Source organism: Mesoplodon mirus (genome assembly GCF_964341445.2).
Source record: "Mesoplodon mirus genome assembly, chromosome: 14".
Classification (NCBI taxonomy): Eukaryota; Metazoa; Chordata; class Mammalia; order Artiodactyla; family Ziphiidae; genus Mesoplodon; species Mesoplodon mirus.
In genome coordinates, this window is record NC_138990.1 from 35050123 (window position 1) to 35068039 (window position 17917).

A 17917-nucleotide genomic window follows, 5' to 3' on the forward strand; every position below is an offset into this window, starting at 1 on the left:
AGATTAAGTCAAGCCCAGAGGAGACATGTGATTCTGGACAGTCTTTGAGTTGGCTGATGATGAAGCTTGGCTAGAATCCAAGCCTCCTAAGTTAAATCATTGAATGTTGTCTTGGGCTTCCTGAGCAGGGCAGCACAGGATTATAACGCATCATGGAGTAGCTACATTGATTATCTAGACCGCCTGCACTGCATCCCAACCATTGAAAAGAAACGCCCAACAGTCTGTTTGACAGATGAACATCTTTGGGTCTGTTGATCACAGATGATGGAGGTCAAAATTTTATTTCTGATGTTCAAAAGCCACTTAAAAATTTCCAGAAAAAGATAAAGCATAATATGATGTTTAAAATGAATTATAGTCTTTAAGCATTAAAATATGTATTATTCAATGTTTGTTTCATCTAACCAGTTAATCACTGCATCAACTTAAACTTCAAGTCTAAGTCAACTTTGGCTTAGCTTCAGATGAATAAAGCTTTGTTCAGTTTTGAGTCCTCGTTAGAATAGCCCCAGAAAGTTTCTGAAGGGAATCCTGCTGTGCAGAGCAGAATAAAAGATAATAATGAAGATTTTCTCTACTAGGAATGTACTACTATAGTTTTATTAAGTTAGAGAAGTTCTAGATAATGGATAAACCTGGGGCTGGGAAGAAGCATTACACTCCCTGATATGGAATTTTTAAAAGTAAGTGTGGTTGTGAAAATTGATTTATTAAGGAAAAATAGAGTGAATCTCAAAAAGAAATCTCATCCCATAAAGGAAGTCACAGAAAAAACACTTTTGCTCTCATGTAATCCAACCCCTTCATTTTGGGGACAGGCACACTGAGACCCAGACTGGGACAGTAGAATTTTCCTTCCTCACAAAATGATGCTAGCCATCTAGAGCAAAGTTGAGCAGTGTTACAGTTAAGCAATGGGTCTTATAGAAATCAGAGAAATAAGAAAGATTGCTTTCCTCCAAGAAGTATTTAGTAGCTTCATTTTTTTCCCTTTTATTTCTTTTGTATGTTTTAAAAGTACTGGTGAAACAGGTGGTATTTGGTGTCCAGTCTTTTTTTCTTAAAAAAATGGAGCAGGGAAGAAATTTAAATCCCTTTCTAATGTAGAGATTAATAACAGCTCTGCCACTGGGTCCAAGAAGTTGTTCAATGCTATATATATATATATATATGTATAAAGTTATATGTCAATTGTTGATTTAGAAATACCCAGTTAGCTACATAGTAACTGGTTGTGAAATCTTGACACCTCCACCCAAAGTTATTTATCTGTTGGTTGGTTGATTGGTTGGTTCTGCCCAACACAGTGTAGTAATGTTTTGAGGCAAAAATGTTAGATCTCTACCCCCAGCAAATTTGAAAATACATTTTGAGGACTTTTGCTTCTGAGAAAAAGAGAAATCTTCAAGACACCACAATTATTCCACCAAAAACAATCAGAAAAGCAAGATAAATTGAAACAAACAAACGGGTATTTCAAAGAATCAGAGAAGCCATGAGGAATAAGATTAAGACTGTAAAACTCTGGAGGAGGAAGCCCCTTGCAGAGGAGCACTGGGGACTTCCTGCCTTTTTGAGAGATGTCTACTGATCATGGGTGAAGGCTGAAAGCTGAGAACCTGGGCTGGGGGCAGGCAGAGGGCCTCTACTGTGAGACTGAAACCAGCGGAGCCGATGTCAGTGCAAAAACCTGCAGTGACAAAATTGGGCATGGCATGGCCTCAAAGAGTGTGTTTTCACCATTAAAAGATGTACTAAATTCCACAGGTACATGGGGTGGGAGACTAAAGGGTTAAATCAAACCTTCTGAAGAGCAGACTGGGATTTTCCACAAGCTCCCAGGAAGAAAACACACCTCACTGGGGAAAGAGCCATGAGAAACATGAATGAGAGTTGAAAGCTCTTGAGGAGGTGACTGGTCACTTTTCCAGGGGGCACTGGCCTATCTGGGAAGAACCAGAGGCTGAGAATCCAGGCCTGGTCCCCGGCCCCTGTCAAGGGGCTGCTGCTGGGATACAAAGAAACCAAGAGAGCTGAACCTTTATACCCCTTGAACAACAGCTCCCCATTTCCCCCTCCCCAGCACCTGGTAACCACTATTCTACTCTGCTTCTGTGAGTTTGACTATTTCAGATTTGTTATATAAGTTGATTCAAGCAGATTTGTCCTTCTGTGTCTGGCTTATTTCGTTCAGCATGATGTCCTCCAGTTCCATCCATGTTATTGCAAATGGTAGGATTTCCTTCTTTTTTTTAAAGGCTAAATAACATTATGCTGTATACCACATTTTTCTTTATCCATTCTTCCATCCATAGACATGTTCTAGGGATCTGCTCTGTAGTTAACAATACAGTGTTGTGCACTAAAAATTTTGTTACAAGGGTAAATCTCATGTTAAGTGTTTGAAAGAGAGAAAAGAAGGAGGGAGGGGGGAGGGAGGGAGTGAAGAAGGGAAGAAGAGAGAGGGAAAGAAAGAAAGAAGGAAAGAAAGAAAGGAAAGAAAGGAAAGAAAGAAAGAAAGAAAGAAAGAAAGAAAGACAGTGAAATAAAGAAAGAAAGTGTAGCACACGTTAAGCACTAATAAATGCTAACTACTATAATTTGCTTCCCTGTAAAAAAAAAAAAAGAAAGAGAGAGAGAAAGAAAGAAAGAAAGAAAGGGAGAAAGAGAGAAAAGAAAGAAAGGAAAGAAAGGAAGAAAGAAAGAAACCAGCAGAGCTTTGCATAGTTGCTTCGGGGACAAGTAACAAAATAAGAGACTTGAAAACCTAAAAAGTGAAACTAGTCTCTGTCTAAGGACGTAGCCTCCTTTAGGGGTAAGCCAAAAACCTCTCACCATGGCCTTTGCTTTTCCAACCCGTCTAATCTCTCTGTTTTGTGGGTTCTCTTAGCCTTTCTGTTCATTCTCCCAAAGAAGATGTCCCATCACTTGCAAAGAAATAAATAATAATCAGCCATTTCTTCATCACACTTTTTGAACCTTTTTTGAAAATTATCTTTCCAGGTTAATAACTGCTGTCCTTATGTGACTTACACATAGGCAAAATGATATCTTTTAAAAACGATCTGTGGCTTGATTATCACCAAAGATCAAAGCTGTACTGTGGCAGACACAGGCTATGGATCTGGAGAAGAAAATCAAGGCGTGTGCTGCAAGAGGGTTAGAAGAAGCAGAAAGGAGAAGAGATGGGTCTGGAGCCGGTGCTCTGAAGGCCTGTGTAGACCTCACTGCATGCCTCACTGATTTGGTACAAAGCTCATACTGTTTCGTAATGAGTTCATTTCTCATGTCTCCGTCTTATTCCTCAAGCTCCAAGTAAATTGTAAACTTCTCAAAGGCAAGGTCTTAAATATCTCATAGCAGCTAGCCCTGCTGTGAAGGCAAGACAAGGTCACAGAAAGAGAAAGGAATAAAGAAGCCAGTAATCGAAGGGAGGAAAAAGAGAGAAGGAGCAGGCCTCCAAATCAGAGTGCTACACAAAGTATACCAAGGGCATTCTTCTATCAAGGAGACTTAGCCAAGGCCCTTTTAAGATCTGGTGTCCACCTTGCAGACAGCCTTCCAGGGCCCAGGCTGTAGCTCTCCTCTAACAGCCTGCTTAGAAATGAGCTGAAAGGCACTTAATGGAGCTCCATGAGGTTCCCAGGTCTGGAGGACCTGCCGTGTTTTATTTAGGGGCACAAAACTGGACCCCATCTTTGTGGAAAAGCAGTGAGACTGCTACACCTCACCAAGAAAAGAACCAGAAAGTACTGCTTTGTTATAAAATAAAAGGCTCTTACTTATTCATATGCACTTGTTCGTTTTCTTTCTCCTTGTGTACTTGTTATATTGTTCCCTAAACGAATTACCTAATTACAGAGAGTGAAAGCATTTAAAGGATTAAAGTGAGATCCCTCACATGTAATGTGGAGGTAGAGGTGCTTATTAATGGCTCCACTGAAAAATGCTCCAACCCCTCCCACCCAGACGCTGAATCATTCATTAATCTGCTTCCTCTACCCAAGTGCTTAGCCAGCGTTCATCCCTCTAAGGTACCTGTAAATACCATTGGTCATTTATACGAAGTCCTTTAATTAATCACATTGGTGGTCAGTGTTGACTCTCTTCTTTCCCTCAAGCCATTCGTGCAATTTCCCGGGGAAAGAACCAACTAGGACACACATTTCTAAGAATGGTTGCAAGGCACCTTGGAACCAAATATTCCTTCAAAATGGGAGTCACTAACATTTCAGACTAGAGAAGTCAAAACGGGGCTATTTTTATCTTGACGCATGGATGTGGCTGACATTTGTATTCTGCTCTAGATAGAGGAGGACAACAAGAGCATACACAAGAAAGAAGCAGCTGCTCAAAAGCATCGCTTCGGCAAATCAGAGACCCATGGAAATCAGCACGCTTCTTCTGTACCAGGCCCCTTGGCAGATGCCTTAGCGGAGGTAAACCAGGTTATACTGCAGGAACAAACAACTCCAAAACTTGCATAAAGGTTGCTATGTGATTCATGCCCATTTTCGGTTAGGTCTGAGTGGCATCCTTGCGTTTGCTCAGCAGTGCAGCCTGCTTCAATTGTGCAACCGCATTGTCTCAACATGAAGCCTCCTGCGTGACAGGGAAAGAGAACTGCGGGCCAGAGAACTGCAGGTAGGCTTGTCGCTGTCTCAGCCTGGGGTGACAAATGTCACTTCCAAGACTAACCGCACTGTCGTAGCCAAGTGCAAGGAGACTAAGGCCTACAGTCGTTATGTGTTTGGAAGGGAAGGAGAAGCAGGTAATGGTGATACTACTAATGTCCATCAAAGAAGCCTAAGTCCACCAGTCTTTACATCAACTACTTATTGGTTAAAGGTAATAATACCTTACTCTGACAGGGTCATGCAGTGATACGCCTTATCTCATTTGTTTTAATTCTACCTTGTTTTATATTTATCACAATCTACTATGTTTTCTTCTGTCATAGAACTCAGAGACCAAACCCTGAATGAATAGGAATTTAGCTGGGAAGTGCTTCAATTCTACCACACACATCTTTCTATTACGTCAGTTCTCACAAGGCTTCTGGGTGCTGTAATTCAGAGATTACAAGGACTTTCTAAAGTGATGGACGTGTAATTTTTCCTAAAAAGGTGTCTGTACTTTTCAGCAGATTCTCAAGGTTTTCCCTCCACGGGTCTATTGACTCCCTGAGGGTTGAGGCTGTCACAGTAGCCTTTTGATCTTCCAGAGCATTCATGGAGTGTGTGGCATGGACAAGTGTACAAAAGAGATGATTGAGGAAGGAATTTAGGAGGAGAGGTTGGGAAGGAGCAGGGGTCCTCCTAGAGGAAACTGGAAGATGGGTTCAGAAATTGGAGGGATGGGATCTGGCCAACAGGTCCAGCAGGAAAGCAGTGAGGACGTGGAGAGTGGTAGGGAGGGAGCCCGGAAGCAGTGTCCAGGTACAAAAGGAGTGTGGGAATATCTAGAAGACGAGCATTTGTGTATTTGGCATTTTGCAAAGGGCTAGGAAAACCACCTTGTCTGCCCTAGATAAGGATGCCCTACCACCAGAGCTGGTACTCCACTGAGCTCCTGGTGAAAAGGCGGCTGGCTGTGCATCCAGGCACATTAGCTGAACTTTCTGGAACAAGGGATTAGCATATACACCAAAGTTTTTTAAATGAGTCCCATGATTCATTTAGTGAATTGACTTACATATTAAGGAAATCATCCCCTACAGTATCATTGTGTTTTAAAGGTAGTTTTGTTCTTTACTGGGAAGATGAAAGGGTGAAACACTGACGTAGAAAGAATTAACAATGGACACAGACAATTAAATAACACATTTAAGGAAGAAATTATGTTAAAACAAGGTGCTGGGGCTTCCCTGGTGGTGCAGTGGTTAAGAATCTGCCTGCCAATGCAGGGGACATGGGTTCGAGCCCTGGTCTGGGAAGATCCCACATGCCAGGGCGTAACTAAGCCCCTGTGCCACAACTACCGAGCCTGCGCTCTAGAGCCCATGAACCACAACTACTGAAGCTCACATGCCTAGAGCCCGTGCTCCACAACAAGAGAAGCCACCACGATGAGAAGCCCGCGCACTGCAACGAAGAGTAGCCGCAACGGGCTTCCCTGGTGGCGCAGTGGTTGAGAGTCCGCCTGCCGATGCAGGGGACACGGGTTCGTGCCCCGATCCCGGAAGATCCCACATGCCGCGGAGCGGCTGGGCCCGCGAGCCATGGCCGCGGAGCCTGTGTGTCCGGAGCCTGTGCTCCGCAACGGGAGAGGCCACAGCAGTGAGAGGCCCGCGTACAGCAAAAAAAAAAAAAAAAAAAAAAGAGTAGCTGCAACAAGAGAAAAGCCCGCGTGCAGCAACGAAGACCCAATGCAGCCAAAAATAAATAAATAAAACAAACAGATAAATAAATAAAATGCTACCTCATAAAAGATGGAAATCCACAACTAAGTACTAATACAAATTTCAATGATTTGGGGAGGCTGAAATTGTTTTATTTTTTTGATTATAAAAACAAGAAGTCGGTTTATTCTGAAGTTCCAGGAGGTTCTCTATAAAGTGACAATGCTCAAACATGTTTTAAAGGAGACACAGCATACATGGGCAGGTAAGCACACCTTTTCTCACCTGTGGTAAATACTGCCCTGGCAGCTCAGTCTATGCCACTGGCCCTTCCCTTGACATGTCCAGAGGAGGGTAAAATCACTCTGCTTGAAATGCAAAAACTGGATTTGAAACGTTCTCCCCACTCTGCTTTGTCAATTACCACCACACCTGTCCTTCAGAAGCCGGTTTACAAACCCACAGCCCCACAGACTTGCTAACTTGAATCCACTGACTGTACTTTTTAAAAATGATAACTATCATTTCCAAGGATGTGCTACATGCCTACAAAATACATTTTCAGGCCTACAGATGAGAAACACTGATCTGTTTACATGTCTGTTACCCATGGCAGACAACTAATCCCGCAAAAGGGCTAAATTCCTTGTCATTTCATCTTTGGCTTTATACCCAGTGGTGTTGGCCATACAGCAAAGACCTTAATAATGTCTGTGAGAGAGAGAGGGAGAATATGAATGAGGCTCAGATAGAAACACATTTTCCATACTGACTTAAGGATCAGAGATAGAGTTGGAACTCAACGTTCGATCACAAAACTGCATATGAAGCCATTTCTTCACCTTGAACTCCTTCAGCCCATGAGGCCTGATTGTGAAATGAGGAGTGTTTCATTTATGGCTTGTTACAGTCAGCTGGGGACAACAGTGCCCGTAAAAACATCTACTAAATGCTTACATTTTGCCAGGTGCTTTATGTGCTTTGCATGCACTATCTGATATTTTCACACTTGGAAACTGTGCATAAACATGGACACACAAAGATGCATAAAACAGCACATGTTTAATGAATAATCAGGCCGTGATCTGCCACATAAATGCCATCCAAACTAAAATCAAAAGAACATCATCAAACCAGAACCAGAGGGGAGGGAGGCTTTCCCTCCCTCCAACCCAGCAGAAACCACTGTGCTCTCATTAGGATAATAATGGTCTTGCTTTTCTTTCGGTTTTACCTCCTAGGCTCATGCATTATCTTACCTGATTATCAAAGTTCCCCAACTGGTAGGTGTTCAATGACCATCCCTCCTAGGGAGGGGACACTGGAGTACAGAGTTCAGTGCCGTGGCCCTGCCCACACAGGTAAAAGGCAGAGCTGCCTTCCAGGGGCAGGCAGTGGGCCCAGGAGCTTTAGTGAGTGCCCTTCTAGCGCTACAGCAGTCTTGGACTTGACTCTAATTTTTGCCCAGAGCTCTCTGATTCACAGCTGCTAAAAAGTCATGTTCAAGACTCTGGAGCTGGTGTCACCTCTCTGAGAGCCCAGCGGGACTCATGGTTACATCTGACAACATGCCTGTGCTCCAGTCAAGCACATTTGTCTCAGCTGGGGGGGCTGGGGGTGCGGGTGGTGGTAGGGAAGAGGAAAAAGTCAGCACCAAGCCACCCCGTGCCCCCTCCCCTGGTAGCAGAGTGAAGTACTAGCTCCAAGCACAATTACACTGGAGGGTCCCTGACTCTGTCTTATACGTAAATAAACCCTTCATTTAAAAACCTTGCTGAATTAAGAGGTTGGAAAGAACCCAGAAATCATCCTGTCTAATGCCTTAAAATTTGAAAGAGCAAGGAACTCAGGCCCAGAGAGGAAGAGACCTGTTCAAGGTCCCACGAAGTGATAAGGAAAAGGGGCTGGTAATAAGGGTGGGTAAGTAACACTCCATTAATTGTGTTAAGCTCCCAGCAGAGGTGAGGTGCGAATGGTATTTACTTTCCTTTCCGGGCTGGCCAACTGGGTGGGTTCATGCTCCATTTTGATGAGGTTCTGGGAAGCAAGCCAGCAAACTCCGGGATTTAGATAAAACTAACAGAAATAGTTTCACTGTTTTCCCTAAGCCCAACGTTGAAGCTAGAGTCCAGTGATCTAGTCAAGGGTAGTTGGTCCCTGTCCCCAAACCCACATGAATGACAGGAGACCATGAACATGTGGAGTCAGTAATAAGAATCTGTGGATCGCACTCTACAGTTTATAAAATGCTCTCACACAGGTTATCCCGTGTGATCCTCATAAGAATCACATGGGAAGGGAAGGGGCAAAGCTGAGAAGGGGCTAAGTTCCTATTTTAAAGAAAGAAACTGAGCATTTATCCAAGATCATAGACTTAGTGGAGCCAAGGTGACCAACTCCTATTCCATCACCACACTTGGCGACAGGAGAGACGAAGAAAGCCTGGGAGACAGACAGTGCTTCATCCTTCATGCCATGGTCGTGCGACTTGAAAAATATTACGAACAGTATTATTTTTCTTAACTCTATGTCTCAAGCATCTCTCAATCATCTTTATATGCCCCGACATTATAGGATCTCAGACGGATAATTTGATTTAAACATAATGCTACCTATAAAGAATTTTTAGAATCACGCTGTTGTTCTAAAATAATTTATCCTGTCCTTATTTTCCAATATGGTATCTCTATATATTTGAGTCAGCATGTTTGAGCTACAAGTAACTTCACAAATCACCTGACCCATTTCTCTCATTTTGTGGGTAAAGAAACAGACCAAGACCAAGCCAGTAACCTTGCCCAGTTGACGTAACACATCTATGGGAGAGCCAGGACAAACACCCAAATCTCCTGAGCTCCAGGTCCATGTTCCTTCCACCCACCAATCCATCCAAATCCCATCTTCCTTTGGAGGACCACCCCCTTCCTTATGTATTCCTAAGCCATTCATCCAGAGCATTTTGTCAGGACCTATCAGCACTTATGTGTCTCGTTCATTGTAGCATCATCTCCCTGCGCCACCACCTCCTTCGTAACCTCCTGCCTGACTCCTCCCTCTCTGAGCCTGAGGTCCTCCCTGTAAATTTCAAATAATCCCTGTGTCTCTCACCTCATACTGTTGTGAGCAGTCAACTGACATGCAAGTGAAAGAGGCTAATTGTCAGTATTTATTACTGGAGGTGCACTGCATTCTATGCGATCTAAGCAAACCACTGTACCTCTCTGTGCCTCCGTCCTTCTGTCTGGAAAGGGGAGCCACTACCATCCAGGATCTCGCCCAGAGTGATGCTGGAGAGACGTGATTAACGTACCCTTATCTCTTCCAAATAAAATGCATTGGTACAGCCACTATGGAGAACAGTATGGAGGTTCCTTAAAAAACTACAAATAGAACTACCATATGACCCAGCAATCCCACTACTGGGCATATTCCCTGAGAAAACCATAATTCAAAAAGAGTCATGTACCAAAATGTTCATAGCAGCCCTATTTACAATAGCCCGGAGATGGAAGCCACCTAAGTGTCCATCGACAGATGAATGGATAAAGAAGATGTGGCATATATATACAATGGAATATTACTGGGCCATAAAAAGGAACGAAATTGAGTTATTTGTAATGAGGTGGATGGACCTAGAGTCTGTCATACAGAGTGAAGTAAGTCAGAAAGAGAAAGACAAATACCATAAGCTAACACATATATATGGAATTTAAGAAAAAAATTGTCAAGAAGAACCTAGGGGTAAGACAGGAATAAAGACACAGACTTACTAGAGAATGGACTTGAGGATATGGGGAGGGGGAAGGGTAAGCTGTGACAAAGCGAGAGAGAGGCATGGACATATATACACTACCAAACGTGAGGTAGATAGATAGTGGGAAGCAGCCGCATAGCACAGGGAGATCAGATCGGTGCTTTGTGACCGCCTGGAGGGGTGGGATAGGGAGGGTGGGAGGGAGAGAGATGCAAGAGGGAAGGGATATGGGAACAGATGTATATGTATAACTGATTCACTTTGTTATAAAGCAGAAACTAACACACCATTGTGAAGCAATTATACTCCAATAAAGTTGTAAAAAAATATATATATATATCCTCATCAATTAATTATCACTCCGTTGATCTACATTAATCATGCTTTTGTTTATTCAACTAGCATTAACTTGGCACTTACTGTGTGCCCAGCTCAATGAGGAGAGGAAGGGCACAGAAGAAGCAGCAGACCCTCACACTGCCTTCAACAAGACAAAATGACACAACCACAGATAAGACAGAATGACTCTAAAAGAGTGCATACAAGCATTTCAGGGAGGGTAAGAAAGCAATGTCTCATTCTTAGATGAGTCCATTAGGAGGAAGGATTTTCCATTGCTTTGGAGCAAAACAAAATAAAAGAGACCATAATAACTGTAAGTAGAATCTTATTCCGTGACCCTTCCAAAATCGGCACAAGAGAATTCTGGTCTAGCAGACAGTTTCCTTTCTGGAAGCCTCCCCTGCGTGACCAGCCATAATTAATGGCTCCTTCTCTGAATCCCGTTGTTCAGTCCGTACTTCCTCTGGGCCTTTCACTCCCCATTATCTTCTAGTTGTTTGTAAATCTAGCTTTGCTCACTTACCAGTCCAGAAAGACATTAACTGTGCTTATTCATTTTTCCCTCCCTCCTTTTCCTTCCAACCACATCTATACTTTAAGAGTTATTACATAGGATGGCACTTAGAGATAATTATTGATTTAAATTGGATTGAATGGAGTTGACCACCTGACAAAGGGCAGGTTTGACAATTTGCACAGCCTGGTTCTACTCTCACCATGCCCTTATAATTCTTCTGTTAGTGATCCACTTAAGCCAGGTCACATAACTGAGCAAAGTCAGGGCAGAAGTTTTACCCCACCCATAGAGCAGCTAGGAAACTGCCAAGAGGCCCCAAACACTGTATTTTAAAAACAATCATCACCACTACAAACAGACACATACAGGCACACTGCATGACAAACAAACACGTACAGATCCTGGTCAAGATAGTAAAGGAAGTACGGCTTAGCTTTAGCACCAGCCCTTCCATGCCCTGTGGTGTCCATGTCTGCAGCCATTCAGCCACTCAGGGCTGCCTCTAAGTCCCCACAGAGTCTCTGAATTCTGGCTCCAGACCCCTCCCTCTCCCATTCATCACCAAACCTCTACCTAATGCCTGCATCCAAAGGATGCCAATTTATGAGTCCATGCCAACCTGGTTTCCTGAAAAGCTACCTAATATCTCACCACCCACCCCCATCCTACACATTCCGATTCAGCAGGTCTGGAATGGAGCCCAGGAATGTGGGTTTTACATATGTTCTCTGATTGATTTTCATGTGTACTCCTGGTTGACCCTTATAACGGAGTTAGATCCCATCTAATTCACATGATAAACAAGTACCATAACACGTGCTAATTCAAAGCCACCCACAGATTTCATGGCTAAGAAAGGACTCAAATCTCCTGATTCCCACTCCAGATTCAGGTCCCTCTTATTAGTACAACAGAGTTGACAAAAGGAAGGAAAACTAACTCTTCTTGCTAGTCATTCTCCCTGCATTCCAGAAAGAAACTTCAGCAGGAAAAAAAAAAAAAAAGAATATTTCAAAGCCTATATTATAAGCATACACTTTCCATAATCAGAAGAGGGAATTCAGTTTGAACATGCAACTTGTATTTAACAATGAGAAAACATAAACAAAACAGAAAGTGCTACGGTTTCAAATTTTCTATTGAAACCACTCCTGAGAATTACTTGAGAAATTCCACTAGTATTTCAACCTGGGAGAAGACAACTTGAGGATTTTATAAATAGCTACTGTCATCCAGATGGAATCTCTCCTTTGCTTTTCAGTCATGTGTTATTATTTGTAATATTTCTAAAATCACTTTTAAGAAAATAAACTTGAAAAATCAGTCTCATGGAGACACGGAGTTTTGATGACAAAATAAATAGGGCCGGAGGAGATTGTTAGTGTTTCATTTTAGTTAAAATATCTCATTTGGATGAAGGTCCTCAAGGGCAGGAGGCAATATATACACATTTCAAATTGGTGGCATTTCACCAAAATAGAGATATTAAGGGAAAATGCAATAAAAGATTGTGTTATACACAAGTGGGAAAAGTGGGGCCCAATCTCATCAGTAGCATAGCAACACTTAACAACACTTTGGCCAAGGTCAGCATTCCTGTGTCCCTCAAAAAAAAAATAATAATAATACAAGTGCATGCTTATATCTACCAAAGGACTTTAATAGTCAGAAGCAGGTAAGTTTCATCACTTCAGTCTCTCTTCATAAATGCAAAGGATAATTCAGTGGAACATTCTAACCAATTAACACTGTTTATCTGCTGACCGAAGGAAACACATTCAGCTACATAAGGTAAGGCATTAATTGCAAGGAGGTAAGCGTTTAAAAAAAAAAAAACGTGGGGCAAACAAAAGTGTAAACACTTGGTTATCACCTTATCTCTAATCTGAGAAAGTCTTTTTTTCATTGTCATCAAATGTTCAATTCCATTCAAAAGATACTTACCAAAGAAAACAAGAAAAGCACAGCATGAGTTTAAAAGGGATCCCTGATTTTGTTCCTACTCCACAAGAGGACACCAGACATTAGTGGTCATGTTAGTCAGGGTAGACCATGATCTGCTGCATTAACAAAATTAATCCCCAGATCTCCGTAGTTTAGCACAAGAAAGCTTTTGTGTTGTTTTTGGTCACCTATATAAAATGTAACTTAAAGTCAATCCTCTCTCCTATGCAGCTCTCATCCCTGGTTGTTTCCATTTTCACGTCACCACTTTAGAGTTCCTCATTCAAAACGCTCGGACAGAAGAGCCAAAACCTGGAGAGGCAGTCTTAGCTGCCTTGGGCTATAGGGGACACAGCACATCTGCTCACGTTCCCATCAGGGAGGACTTGGGCACATGGGGTGGAATTCTAAGTACAGGGAAGCTGGAGATAAAGAATGTCCCTGCATATCCAGGAAGAGAGACGGCAATGAGAACACAGCATTGTATCTGCCACAGAAAACCAATGAAATGTAGGAGAAAAGCAGGTGGAACAGACAGCAGCGTCCTTCTGAGCGGCTGGGGAAAGTTCTCCCAGAGAGGTATGATTAGAGTCACCTTTAAGGATGGATTAAGAGGAGAATACAGAGCAGATGCCAACTGGAAGGAACACTGCAATCAAAGCTCCAAAGGCAGGAAGGAGTGGTGTGTGTTTAGAGAACAGTAAGAAAACAGGCCCTGCTGAACAATTGTGAGTGAATAATGGAAGACAGGTATTTGGAAGCAGCTGGGGGAGGATCCTATTTTGGAGAGTTAGGAGCTATAGGAAAAGGAGTAGAAATATTTTTTCATTGAGCAGCATTGTGGTCTGTGAAGCCAGACTGCCCAGGTCACCCCAAGTACAACCCAGATGTCCAATCCAGAAAGCTGAAGTCATGCAACTCATCCCATTATCCCAATTATCCCACTGGTCACTAATCCCCATTGAGTCTACTTCCTATGGATATCCCAAAGCCACACATTCCTCTACATCCCCACTAACTCTGCCTTATTCCAGGCCTTCAGGATTGCTTACCTGGTGCCATGGACTGAATGTTTGTGCCACCCCAAAATTCATATGTGGAAACCCTAATCCCCAATGTGATGGCATTTGGAGATGGAGACTTGGGGGTGAAGCTTTCACGGTGGCATTAGTGCCCTTAAGAAGAAGAGATAGGAAAGCTCTTTCTTCCTCTCTCACTCTTTTTCACTCTCTCTCTCCCCAACATGTGACCACGCAGCAAGAAGACAGATGTCTGCAAGCCAAGAAGAGATTCTCACCAGTACCTGACCTTGCTGAGCACCCCTGATCTTGGACTTTCAGCCTCCAGAACCATGAGATATACATGTCTGTTGTCAAAGCCAGCCTGTGGTCATTGTTCTAGAAGCCTGAGCTATCTCTCGCCACATCCCCATCCATCTCCTCCCCACCTCTGGCTTCTTTCTCCTTCAGTATAAATCTGACACTGCGGGCCGGAATGACCTTCTGAAAAACCATTTATAAAATGGTAAAACATAAGGGACCCTTCCTGACCTGGCCACATCTACTTCACATTTTACCAATACCAAACCATTTCGAGGCTTTCTGGACGTATCACATTTTTCATGACTCTTGAGCATTTACATATGCTGCTCCTTTCCACAGAAAGGTCTCCACTCTTTCCTGCTTGGAAAAAAATCATATTCATTCTGCAAAGCCTTTCTGTAAGACAGCCTCCACCCGATCCCTCCCTTAGTTAATAATTCCCTCCTCTGTGCGTTTACATGCTTTTAAAACATTTTATTGCTTCCATTCATTTGCATTGGATTATATCCGGCCAACTCTCCACATACAACAAGAGCTCCACTGAGAACCGGGAATGTGTCCTTTTCACCTTTGAATGCTCAGGCCCAAGCCCTATGCCTGGTTGAGAGTACGTGCTCAATACACGCTTTTTCAATCAAACATGAAGTTAACATTAGGGACAGTATCTAAGGTGTTTTCTGGGTCTCATATTCAGGTGTAACAATATGAGCTCCAGTATAATCATCATCATCATCATAGAATAGTACAGAATATTATAAAGGAGGAATATGGAGGAGGAAAATGCTATGAACCCAGTAGGGCAGAATTCTTTAATCACACCTAGTAGTTACTAAGACCTTTTTCTGGGCCAGACAGAATTCTGGGCTAAGTGCTTTTAATGTATTATCTCAGTTAATACTCACCAAAATCCCTTAAAGGAAAAATACTATTATTATTATTATTATTCACATTTTAAAGATGATAAATTGAGGCACATAGGAATTAAGCATCTCACCCAAGGCCATACAGCTAATAACAATGGAGCCAGCATCAGAGTCTAGCCACTCTAAAAGAGAACCGATCCATAAAACCTGCCCTACGAAAAGAGGACAAGCTCAGATAGTAGGATCCAAGGCAAAGACATGGAGAGCAATTAGGGCAACATTAAAGCAAGAGGGATGATGGAATGGGAGCGGGAGAACATGCACACTTGAAGCCCCCTGCCCTTGGTAGTTCAGAAACAGGCTGAGTACGTGTTAATAGCAGTGGTATGTTAAGTATATGGTTTTAAATAGAAACCATACTTTATGAACTATGTGCTACGTCTGTAGTCAGATCCAAACTTTTGACAACTGGAAAATAAATAAATATCTCATTACAATCAATATCATTATTGCGCAAAGAAAGCAAAATGAATCAGCATCGGCAGTTAAAACAATGCACCATGACGCCAGAAGGAAAAGCCCTAAAGAACAAGTGAAATGTCAGTCTAAGAGGCTACTTCACTCTTGACTGTTCTAAGATAAGTACTTTTCCCCTTTTACTAAATTCTAAAGTGTCTCTAACAATTAGCAATGTATTTATTACAAGTTTACCAGAGATGCCCTGCTCTGTGGTATAGGTTGTAGGGGAATTTAAGTGGAAGGGAAAGGGATGGGTAGAGGAAAGAAAGGAGGAAAAGAGAGAGAGAGAGAGAATTCCTCTGATTCCCAAGAGCTATCACTATCCATTCAATTCTATTCAACACCTGTGCATTGAACTTCCACCTTGCAGCATGGAAAGAACTCAGTGATGGGGATACTGGGGGAAACATACAGATACAGTTCCTCCTTTTAAAGAGCTCATAGACATAGATAAATAACTAGGCAGCATCAATACAATCGGGAAAGACCACAGTGCACCATGAACAAAATCTAAGGCAGATGTGGTAAGTCAGAGAGGGCCACCAAGGAGGCAGTGAAACCTAAAAAACCTTCTTGCCGGGGGAGATTGGAGGAAAGAATCTTAGCAGAGGGAACAGAAGCAGTAACACAAGAAAGAGCAGTGAAGCAGAGGACAAGGTAAAAACAGACAAGCTGAATTAGGAAAGCTGAAGCAAGATGCAAGAGGGCGAGTAGCAAAAGACGAGGTGGAGCAGCAAGCAAGGGTGGATCTTGAAGCTGCTGCATGGACTCGGGATGTTTTCCTAACATCGATGTAGAGTCACTGAGGAGTGGAGGGAGAGTCAGGCAAGGGAGGCACCCACCAAATGGGCATTTTATTTTATTTTATTTTATTTTATTTATTTATTTTTTGCAGTACGCGGGCCTCTCACTGTTGTGGCCTCTCCCGTTGCGGAGCGCGGGCTCAGCGGCCATGGCTCACGGGCCCAGCCCCTCCACGGCATGTGGCATCTTCCCGGACCGGGGCACGAACCCGTGTCCCCTGCATTGGCAGGTGGACTCTCAACCACTGCGCCACCAGGGAAGCCCCAAATGTGCATTTTAGAAATCACGCTGACCTACTGTAACAGGGAACTGTGCTCAGTATTCTGTAATAACCCAAATGGGAAAAGAATTTGAAAAAGAATAGATACATGTATAATACATGTATCACTGAATCACTTTGCTGAACACCTGAAACTAACACAACAGTTTTAATCAACTATACTCCAATATAAAATGAAAATTTAAAAAAGGGGAGATCATTCTGGTTACAGTGTGGGAGAGGACTGTGGAGCAATCCTGGGGTCAGAAGAAACAACTCATTGGCTGTGGCAGTAGAGGGAAGTTCCCGGTGACTGGAACTAAGGGAGCAGCAGCAGAAATGGACTAAAGAGGAAAGATGAGAGATACTCACCGAGGAGAAACAGCAGGAGGCGGCATGGTCCTCTGTGACCTGAGGATGGGGGAAAGTTGATAGATGATGACCAGGCACTGGCTCGAAAAACTAGGAGGGCACTGGTGCCTGTCCCCAAAAGGAAAGACGCAAGGGGAAGCACATGTTTCCAGATAAAAGCTGTGCTCAGTTTTGGGATATCCTGCCCTTTTGGTGTCTGTGGGACAGCCACAGGGTCAAGTCTTCTAGGCTGTTGGATATTTGGGTCCGGCGTTCAGGAGAGAGACGGAGCCTGGAGATTTCCATTAGGAAGTCAGGACACGGTAAGATATGAAAGTCAAAGCAGCAGACAAGATCACAGGATGAGAACGCATTGGGAAGAGACGCTGGGAAGAGAATTCTGAAGAAAATCAATATTGAAAGGACACGCTGAAGGAAATGAGCCCACAAAACATCGTAGGGGGAACAGCCAGAGAAGCGAAGGGAAACCAGGAGAGCATGTACAGTGGAAAGTGAAAGAAGAACTTATGTCAATAAGGAGGAAGTTGTCAGCTGCATCACCCGCTTCTGGGAAGCCAAGTAAGGTAAGAACCCAAAAGTATACATCAGGTTCAATACCAATGGATCACTGTCTCCCCGGCGAGAGCTGTTCAGTGGAATGATGGGTGCAGAAGGCAGCCTGTGGTGGGGTGGGGTAAAGGTGTATTGACAATTCTTTCAAGATAGGAGTGTATCCCAAGGGAGATGTATAGTCAGGGGATTTTTTTTTTTTTCGGTACGTGGGCCTCTCACTGTTGTGGCCTCTCCCGTTGCGGAGCACAGGCTCCAGATGCGCAGGCTCAGCGGCCATGGCTCACGGGCCCAGCCGCTCTGCGGCATGTGGGATCTTCCCGGACCGG